At 35.5% G+C, this 10,379-nt stretch overlaps 1 non-coding gene across 1 annotated transcript; it reads right to left on the reverse strand.

Moving 5' to 3' along the window:
* Positions 1-2,910: 2,910 nt before the first annotated feature.
* On the reverse strand, positions 2,911-2,983 carry Trnan-guu. Its single transcript has one exon. It is a non-coding gene; the product is annotated as a tRNA-Asn (tRNA).
* Between the last annotated feature and the right edge of the window lie 7,396 nt (positions 2,984-10,379).

Raw genomic sequence — 10,379 nt, forward strand, 5'->3', positions numbered from 1 at the left:
TGTATAGATAGTATTTGTAAGACAAAACATTACTCTTTATAAACGAAAAGTGGATATAAACAACCGCCTTACTCGAAATGGACATAAGTTAGTGACATCTGCATATCGTTTGCGGAAGTTTCAGAAGTAATTTGTGGGATTGAGTATATGCTTTTATAATATGATTCCCAAGGTAATTTTGGACCTGCTAATGCATAAGTTTAAACAATGCGTTGAAACACTTTTAATAAAACGTGTTTACTATACGATTGATGAGTTTCTTAACGACAAGGCTGCTTGGAAGCAGGCGCCACTCTCATCTCTCACAAGATGGTGAATTTAAAAGATTGTAAACTGTAAAATGATGTTGAAAAAGAGCAATCTGTTGAGTTTCTTGGCTCTTCTCGGTGGAATCTGCCTTCCCAACCGGTGGTATACCGTATAGTCACTACAAAAAGACTGACTTGACTTTTCAGATGCGTTTATAAACAGGGCCTACATGCAATAACTGAATTTTGAATTATGATTTTTTTTTTTATTTTTAAACCTTTCGAATGCCCTGCAAGCAAAGGGTAGATGTTTATTTAATACATTTTTAAAAGTGTTTCTTTTTGTTTTTAATTGCGCATGGTTAAGAATTTAAGTAGAGGGCAAACGACGTGTTGGAAGGAGGAAGAAGTCGTGGTTGCGCAACATCCGTGAATGGACCAATGTTGTAAGCGTGGAAGCATTGTTTCGCTTGGCACAAGACCGCGAGAAGTTCGCTGAGCTGACGTCCAACCTCCAGTAGTGGAGAGGCACAAAGAGAGAGAGAGAGAGAAGAATTAAAAAAAAAATAAGAAAAATCAATAAATCATAGAAATATTCAAAATTCTTGTACAATACATTTTAATTTTCGATATTTGATGCTGCTCTTTTTCTACTTATACTCTTGCAGCGCATGTACAGAGCTATAAGTACGCGGATACACACTCTTATGCTGCTTTTAATGGACGCACAATAATTGGTATTTTTCCACGTATAATTTTTATGGGAGGTCCTAATCCAAAGTACAGCCAAGAATCCACGAGGTAATATCGCCGTCTAATTGATTCATAAACAAAAATATCATTAACGAAATAACCAATAAGGTTTTAAATTACTCTAATTAATTTACCTAATAGAATGGGCATTATCCAATGGTGTATTTGAATATCAATAATTTAACTAGTATTATATGTTTAGGTGCCATAGACTTAATTTAAAACTGGATGGTGCTTTGTGTGTTACCAAATACACTTGATTATTTTCCATGAAATGATGTATTTAATGTGAAGTGGTGATAGCCCAGTGGGTACGACCTCGACTTCACTTTCGAGGGGCCCAGTTCGAGCCCCAGCACCTCTAACTTTTCTAAGTTAGAGGTGCGTTTTAAACAATTAAAATTTGACTTGCTTGAGCGGTGAAGGAAAACATCGTGAAAAAACCTGCATACCTGCATACGTGTTCTCAAAGGTGTGTGAAGTCCACCAATCCGCACTGAGCCAACGTGCGCTACGGCCTTAAACCCTTCTTATTGTGAGCCGTGCCTTGTAGTCAGTGGGGTGCACAGGAATTTTGACCAGGGTAAGCATAAAGAAGTAAAATGGAATAAAATGGCCAAATCCTCCTCCGTTGCCAGTTATATAAAAATGTTAGGGTAGGCAGCGCTTTTGTGCATGTATGAAGTGCACGCCACTGCCTGTAGTGGGCCAGTAATGGGTTGTTATGATAATGATGATGATGATGATGATGATCTATTTAAAGTCAAAAATATGTTTAACGTAACGAATTTGATTGCCTGACTGGTCTTATAGTTAACTAACATTAAATATCACTAACATCACACCAACTCTTACAAGAGCAGACCGTTAAAACTCTTAACTATTCATTTTTTGAGAAAGGAGGCCGATAACCAGAGGTGGGAAATAATATGAGTGATGATAAGATGAACGGTTCAATGTATTTTGATAATGATGCTCCTATTCGGAAAGGAAACCTCGTTGGAAGATCCGAGCCGATTTAGAAAACAAAAGTAACAGTGTAATCCCAAATTAAAACGTGATAAGTTTTATTTTTTATGATGTTTACAGATTAAAAGCTTAGTTTAAATGCGATATGGAACTGTTACATTTAACGTTTGGTTAGGTTTTCCGTTACCTTTCGTCTTCTGGTAACTGACCGCAATATCGCTTTTCCTATAGCAATTAGATTAGCAAAAATACTATGCGCGTTATTGCTATTAAATTTCAGCAGGCAATGTACTAAAGATGTCAGTTCCAGTTCCACAGAATATACTATACCCATCAAAACAAATGAAATCAACTAATGTATTCATTCGTAAAGTTCAATATGCGAGTAAATAACTCCCCAATCGATTTAAACGTGATAAACGTATTTAATTACTTATAAGAACTAGTGACCTATCAAAATATATGTTTAATTACTGAAAGGTGTATTAGTTTTGTTCATAGTCTACTAATGAAATATTGAATACCTACATTGTTTTAATATGCGATAGGTATGAAAATGTGTAATACAACAAACAAAAAAATAACATATGTTAAACTTATATCACCCCTCTTTCTGGGTCTAAGAGTCCAATGTAAACTGACCTTTATAGTGCTTTGTGCTACAGAATTGAAAAAACTTAAAGATTCTATTAAAAATCGAATCTATGAACTTGTACAAATTATAAAAAAAGTTTAGTATTTTCCATTCTACACGATTCCAGTAGATAAAGCTACCTCTAATGAAAAATCATCTAAAATGCACAAAAAAAAGCAAATAACGACATTGAAATAAAATCTGGTCGCAATCTTAAACTTGCGTTCATAAAAATATGATAAGGAAAAAAGTTAGATACTCGTTACCATAAATCAATTTTCATAAAAATAGTACAAAATGTTTGGTCGCCCCTGGGTGGGCTCGAACCACCAACCTTTCGGTTAACAGCCGAACGCGCTAGCCATTGCGCCACAGAGGCACTTATACTATCGCGTCAAAGTTAGATACAAGTTAGGATATTTCTAGAAACAGTAAACTCCAGGCAAACTTATCAATGATTATTAAATTATGTTCCATCCTACATGTCATGTAAACCTACTACTAGTTTAGTACAGTAGTATATCAGACCAATAATATTTTTTTAAAACTAATATTGCACGCGTCGAAGCGAAAGCGTTGAGGAGATACTCTACTCCCGATATATGAAAGTCAAGGACTTTTTGAAACTAAAAATGACTGTATATTTATAACATTGCACCTATAGGATAATATTATCTTACGTATGGATGGGGCGATGGAGAGAGCTATGCTCGGAGTATCTCTACGCGATCGAATCAGAAATGTGGAGATTCGTAGAAGAACCAAAGTTACCGAGCACATAGTTCGGAGAAAGGATGGACGTTGGGATCCCAAGGTGCTGGAATGGCAGCCCAGTACTGGTAAGCGCAGCGTTGGTCGACCCCCAACGAGGTGGACAGACGACATTAAGCGCGTCGCAGGTAGCCGTTGGATCCAAGCGGCTCAGAATCGTGGAAATTGGAACTCCCTACAAAATACCTATGTCCAGCAGTGGACGTCTATCGGTTGATGTGATGATGATGATGATCTTATATATATCAAGAAAAAACATTCGTTTAAACGTATTTGATATTTTAAAAAAACTAATTTTGTTTAAAGTAAACAAAAAATTAAATTACAAAAATATTCGAGGACGTCCGGATGTCTGTCCGTACGGACCTGTCACTCTCACGACCGTAAAAATTAACGTATCGAAGTTTCTTAATCGCAATGCGCTGTTTGCTATTAAAATCTCTGGGTTATTCGTTGTCTTTTAATCACAATTAATAAAAAACTAAAAAAAATTGACTAGTCTTTAGTGTGTCTCTTATGAAAATTGGGTTTGTTCACAATGCTTGCGTGTTGCTTTACGTCGAGAATGGCGCGAAATGTTGAAAGTATTTTTGGAGTTTACTCCTTAAGAATCGATTTTCATATATAAGGCGATGTATGAGAAAAATGTGAGGAGTAAAATCTACTGGTGAATGACCTCGTTACGCTTTCGCTTTGCGACGTTGCATGCCCGGCAACTGTGATGCGCAAACACGCAACGTCGCTTTCGTTTAATTAACTTATTTTTTCTATTTAAGTTACCAAGGAAACCGAATATTATCTAGGTAAAGAAACAAACACATTAATATATGGGACAGAGTGAGATAGAAACATTATAAATTTTTTTTCCTATTCTTGTTACCATGGAAACTAAATGATAAAGATTACATTTATCCTAATAGTTCTGATACTCTACATCCACCTTAATCTCCCGTAGGCTACTTTTAAGAAGTTACGCTTCCGCCGTGTGTGAATAAATTGCACAGGATTTTTAATTTACCCTTTCATATGGTATTATCTTTATTCAGCTAAATAAACTCTTTTTGTGTATGTTTCGACAATCGTACTCAAGGAGTAAACTCCAGTCGTGCGTCGGAGCTGACACACACTTATTAATTTTTTTTTTATTCCATCTTTGTCATTGACTAATAGTAAATGATAATAAAAATAAAAAAAACAGATTACTTGGAGCGTCCGCATGCGGTGAAAAGTTTAAGGTACTTTTTTAGTGAAAATGAGATTATCAGGCGTGCACTTTAGAATTTTCCAAACTTTTTGTTTATTTTATTCAATTACAAGTTAGCCCTTGACTGAAATCTCACCTCCTGGTAAGTGATGATGCAGTCTAAGATTGTCGTATGGTAACCTGCTAGGGGTATGATTTATGCCCCTAGCAGACCCATACCCCTAATCTGTCTCTACACGGCATTGTATGGGACTATGGGTATACTAAATCGCGTGGGGTGCCGTATTTTTTTTCATTCCACTACAAGTTACCCCTTGACTGCAATCTTACCTGCAGCTAGTAGGTCGTGATGCAGTCTAAGTTGGTAACGGGCTAATCTGTTAGAGGTATGGCCGTTGTGTTAAGCAAATAACCCTAATCGATTTCCACACCACAACGTACTGAAACGCTTAGCGGCAAGTCTTTGTCGGTAGGGTGGTCTCTATAAATTCAGAAACTATAAATTCCAAACTTGTCCCTGACGGGGATCGAATCCTGGACTTCCACTTGAGCCACTGCGACAAGGAGATATTAAAATACCAATGTCTCCTATTTTCATTATATAATTATTGACAGACGGAAGGCTGGCTACTCAAACACAGTTTTTACTAGTTCAGTCGGACTGTTTTTAACTTATTACGTATCTGTGTGAGTTTACCGGCTCATTACTACCTTAAATTTTCATAAGATTCGATTAGTGAGCCCTTTTTACCGCTTGAGGCGCACTGCATCGGTTATTTCTATTGCAGCCAATAGAAGGCATTCAAAACGAAACAAACCCAATGAACCAAAAATATGAAAAAGAAAAATCCTCCAATTTGTGTTATTCGAACAGAAAGACAGAAAAAAAAAATCATGTGTGTACTAATGTACACGCGTTAAAAGTTATACTTCTCTGGCAAGATGAAAATCTTTTCAATAATTTTATCTTTAGCCTTCTTATTCTACGTTAGTAGAAAATACTACACTTACAATAGAAAATAGGTATTTAATGCAATGAAAGTTTTACTATAGCTTTATCTAGTTATTTCATGAATGGATCACCAAGTTTCACTGAAAATTAAAATTTGAGATTTTCGTACAATTGAAGTACCGGAATGAGCCCGCAGACTTCGACAATTGAAAGTGTACACTGTCAAACCTTATAGCTAACTTCAAGGTGTCGGTTTTTCGTGACGTCGCCAAAAGAAGTATAACTTCAAAAAATACTATAAAAATTAAGAACTCTTTTCCTGTACGGAACATACATATATGTGTACAATGTGTAAGTTCAATAAATAAATAAATGATTACTTCTTAAACTATCGTTTCAAAGCTCAGTTTTCGTAAGCATCTGAGATAATATTAAACAAAGGGATGTTATTTTGGCTTTGCGAGGCATAAAGATAAATGATACATCGGACGGGAGTGTAGTGGGACGCTTGAGTTTGATGAATAGGTTCCATCATTCATAAAGATTGCCTCTCACATTGCTAGCTAACTCAATACTAAGATTGTCTTGAGGGATTTATTTTAGCTTAACTGGCTTTATGAGACCCTAATACCTGAGCAGCCCCGTGGTGAGGGCTTCGGCCTTACTTTTCTGGAAGCCGATGTTGAACCGGAAATACAATGCAATTGGACCGACCCGGGATTCAAACCCATGACCTCGTATCCGTAGAGCTCTAATTATCATTTGATAATTAACTATAATTGAATACCTGCCAGTCCACATTCCTTTTTCGGATGATCTGCTTCTGACAGCTTTTTTCTCAGCGTGGATTTGTTATCCGATAACAAAAAGTATACCTTATAATTCTTCAGTTTTTTATCTCTAAGTAAAACATGCCTGAATCACTACGTAAATAAATTAATTGTCGTTCAAGCCCACCAACCCGCAATGGACTAGCGTGTTGGGTCCATGCTCTAAAACCGGTGATAATGTTGTAAACATGCTAGACCTTTGCTGCGTTGCTGCGTGGGGGAATGGCAAACTGTTTTCGCTCTTCGGATTTTCAACGATCTATCCGTAAAAACATGTCGCTACGTTGCTGCGTGAAAGAGCGACTAACAGGCAAACTATCGCATTATACTACAAAAGCAGTTAGAATATACGCTATAATCATAATCACCGTGAACGATGGGGCCCATCCATCATAGCCTGTACACACCGACGATGTTTACAGTCGCATTACCCGTTGATGGGTTGTTAATGAATGGCCATAATTAGAAAAAAAAACTTAGTACGTGCGAGTACCGACGCGGCAAATAGCCTCCTCAGTCCCCACTAGATAGGTACATAGGTAAATAGATAGATAAAGTCTTTATTGCACAAATTAAAAGTGAAAACAAGAAATAACAAAAACAATAAAAATTTATATTTAAACGCAAATGTGCTCTTATCGCTTTAAGCGATCATCTCCAGACAACCCTTTATGGAAGAATTAAGTAAGGGAAAACTAGATTAAGACTTCGACCTAACTTTTCAGGGGACTGAGTTAGATTCCGGCACGCACCTCAAGTTTTTGTGCGTTCAAGCACTTAAATAGTTAAGGTTTTCATAAATAGACAATAGAATTCAACTAAATCAACAACGGAAATAACAAAATATATGACAAAATAAAAATGTCAAAGATAAATACAATTTCAATAAATATACTACGACAATACACGACAGCCATCTGGCCCCAACGTAAATGTAGCTTGTGTTACGCGTAATAAGAAGACTTAATTACAGAATGTTAAAAAATCATTTATACATAATCATACCCTTTCAAAATAGTGTACATTATTCTACTAGTTAAGCCCTATTTTGACGGAGTTGTGGAAAAAATATAGTTCGCAATTTTGTGGCAATCTTGAATTTGAAATTTCTTACAGTGTATCTGTGTTCTACTATACATTTGATAACCATGTTGTGAAAAAATATGTAATCCATGTTAGACCAATTTTCATCCAACCTAGCTAATGAGAGATTTGCCTTTCAAACAAATAAAACAAAATAAAAATCCATTCAGACGTTTGGGAGCTACAACATAGACACAAACATACACATTCACACACACGCAAACACGTCAAATTTGTCGTGTTTGCGTCGGGGGTTAAAAATAAAAATTTTGATCTTTATTTATTTAAAGTAGGCCTACTTTATAAATGCACTTGAAACGTCAAGACTGTTTGTTTGTAGTGACTCTACCTATTCTTTTGTCATGAACCGCCCTCCCTTGGCTGGCTTTTACTTCACAATCGTCATAAATATTACCCTAATATTACCCTAATTCCTCGGCAGTAAATAAAATATAACAAGGTGAGAGGCGGATTTTCCTCTTCCCGTGGAAAATTTCAAGATTTGTGGCACATACCTTACACGACAAAAAACGATTCTTTAATAAAGTACCTACGAGTTTCAGAATAACACTGGGGCATCTTGGTTTTGTTACTATTAAAATATGGAGTTCGTACTTATGTGTTTTTTTAGGGATGATAATATAGGGTTGTTTGTGGGGTATTATTCCCAAAACAAAATATTCCCAAAACCCCAAGGCCCATGACTCTTTTAATGTATGTCTACTTCATAAAAAGCTACGTTAACAGCTGATGTGGGTTCACCATTCGGTTTATCAGGGCTATATGCCCCGCCGATAGCCATTTCAGAAACCAATCAATCAATCAAAAATACTTCTTTATTTTTTCTTATATTTATATATCTTTTATTTATTTTTTCAAAAATAAATAAAAGAGAACAAAGGTACAAGTCAATTAAATTTGTGTGACAAACGCTTATCACTTATAGTGATTTCTTCCAGGCAACCATTATGAGGAATTGGCTCACAAATGAATCCTTATAGCGGTGCGTAAAACTCTAAGAATATACATACATATTAATAATTACAAAAACAGTACATATATAAAATAAAATAAAATATTATATGGTAAAATAAATAATACTAAAAGTATATATAATAATGTTAACGGTACAGAAAGTAAATGTGGTATAAAATAATCATACTTACAGTATTAAATAATAATTCTTTAGACGAGTCTTAAAAATACTGTGTGATTTAGCGTAACGAATGTCACGTGGAAGATCATTCCACAATTTAACTGCCTTGATAGTAAATGACTCATTGAAACCTGGTGGTAGCTTAAGTTCTTCTACGAATCTCCACATTTCTGATTTGATCACGTAGTTTTGATCCAACCGCTGCGAATCCGATGCCTCTACTATGGCAAAACAAAGTTTAAGGAACGTCAGTTATCACTTGAAACGCGCAGTGCTAAGCAATATATTATTATTAAACTCCTTATTTGTATCCCACAACATTAACATATTTAAAATATAACAAAAACAGAAACATATCGAAAGAAGTAGTAATACAAAAGGCGGCCTTATCGCTTAATAGCGATCTCTGCCAGGCAACCTTAGAATTAGAAAAAAAAAGAAGAGGAGAATCTTATTTAAGATCAATCTTATTTAAGACAACTAATAAGTTTGTTTTGAGTTAGATTATGTTACTGTCATTCCATGGAAAGTTACTATAATAAGATACTTAACAAGTTATAAATTAATCGCGGTCTGCTCGGGGATGGGTGGTTTTAACTTAGCGTGACCCAGTTATCAAAGTTATCAAATACACACGTGTGAGATATACTGGTACGCAAAAAGTTCCGTAGCAAGATCAAATTTATTATTATTATCTATTTATTTATTTACAAAACTTAATGTATCATTACGGGCTTAACCTAAACCGTTACTAAAAATTACTGTAACTATAAATATGTAGTTACTTTTGTGAACTCGCCCATTGAACAACTGAATAAATCAATACTACTATCAAAATATCAAACACTGTGTACATGAAAACCAAAGTATTACTTTGCAGACTTTTGAGGTACATTATTTACTATCTCTGGGACTTATCTGTGAAACTGATAAGTATTTTTTTACTGAAATAAATCAGATATTGCTTCTTCTTCTTCTTCTTCTTGCGGTGCCTTCCGACTAGCGAAGGTTGGCAGTCAGCTTCATAAATTCTGGTTCATTTTTCGCGGGTGATTTCTCATATTATTTTTTGGACGGCCGATTGGTGCAGTGGTCAGCCCCACTGCTTTTTGAGTCCAAGTCCGTAGGTTCTCTTCCCACAGCTTTCACTAATTGTTTTTCAACTGAAAAACATTACATAAATACTTATTAATATACTTAATATTATAAGTATTTATGTTTTTTATTCTGGATATTATTCATCAGTCATCTTAGTAAGACTTAACAATTATTCATTGAAAACTCAACATCTCCTGAGGTTGCTCCAGTTTTGGAGTGAAACGTGCGTGGAGCGTACATTGCCGATGATCTGTTTGATGTGGAGTATAAGGATCGAAGAAATTATAAATTACACTATACAGATTCTCCTGCTTTTCGCTGTGCAAATTAAGCTTAATTTTCATAATATATCATGGAATTCCGCAAAGTAACGCCTGCTTCTATCCAATATCCTGCGCATTGCTACTTTCCACAGTTTTCTCTATTCTATTATTAGATTTTAGGAAAAAAACTTATCACCTTCTACTCGGTATTTTCATTTTTTGCACAAAATCCTGCTTTGTCCCGACTTCCTGTTGCAAATACCTTTTGTGCAGTAAGTATCGTCGTAAATCCACCGTGCTGCTACAAAACAGTGAATAAAATATACCAACAAGCTGGGATGCGAATAAATAAACAAATAAATATACTACGACAATACACACATCGCCATCTAGTCTCTAAGTTAGCGTAGCTTGTGTA

The sequence above is a fragment of the Pararge aegeria genome, chromosome 7 (genome assembly GCF_905163445.1).
Source record: "Pararge aegeria chromosome 7, ilParAegt1.1, whole genome shotgun sequence".
NCBI classification, from domain to species: domain Eukaryota; kingdom Metazoa; phylum Arthropoda; class Insecta; order Lepidoptera; family Nymphalidae; genus Pararge; species Pararge aegeria.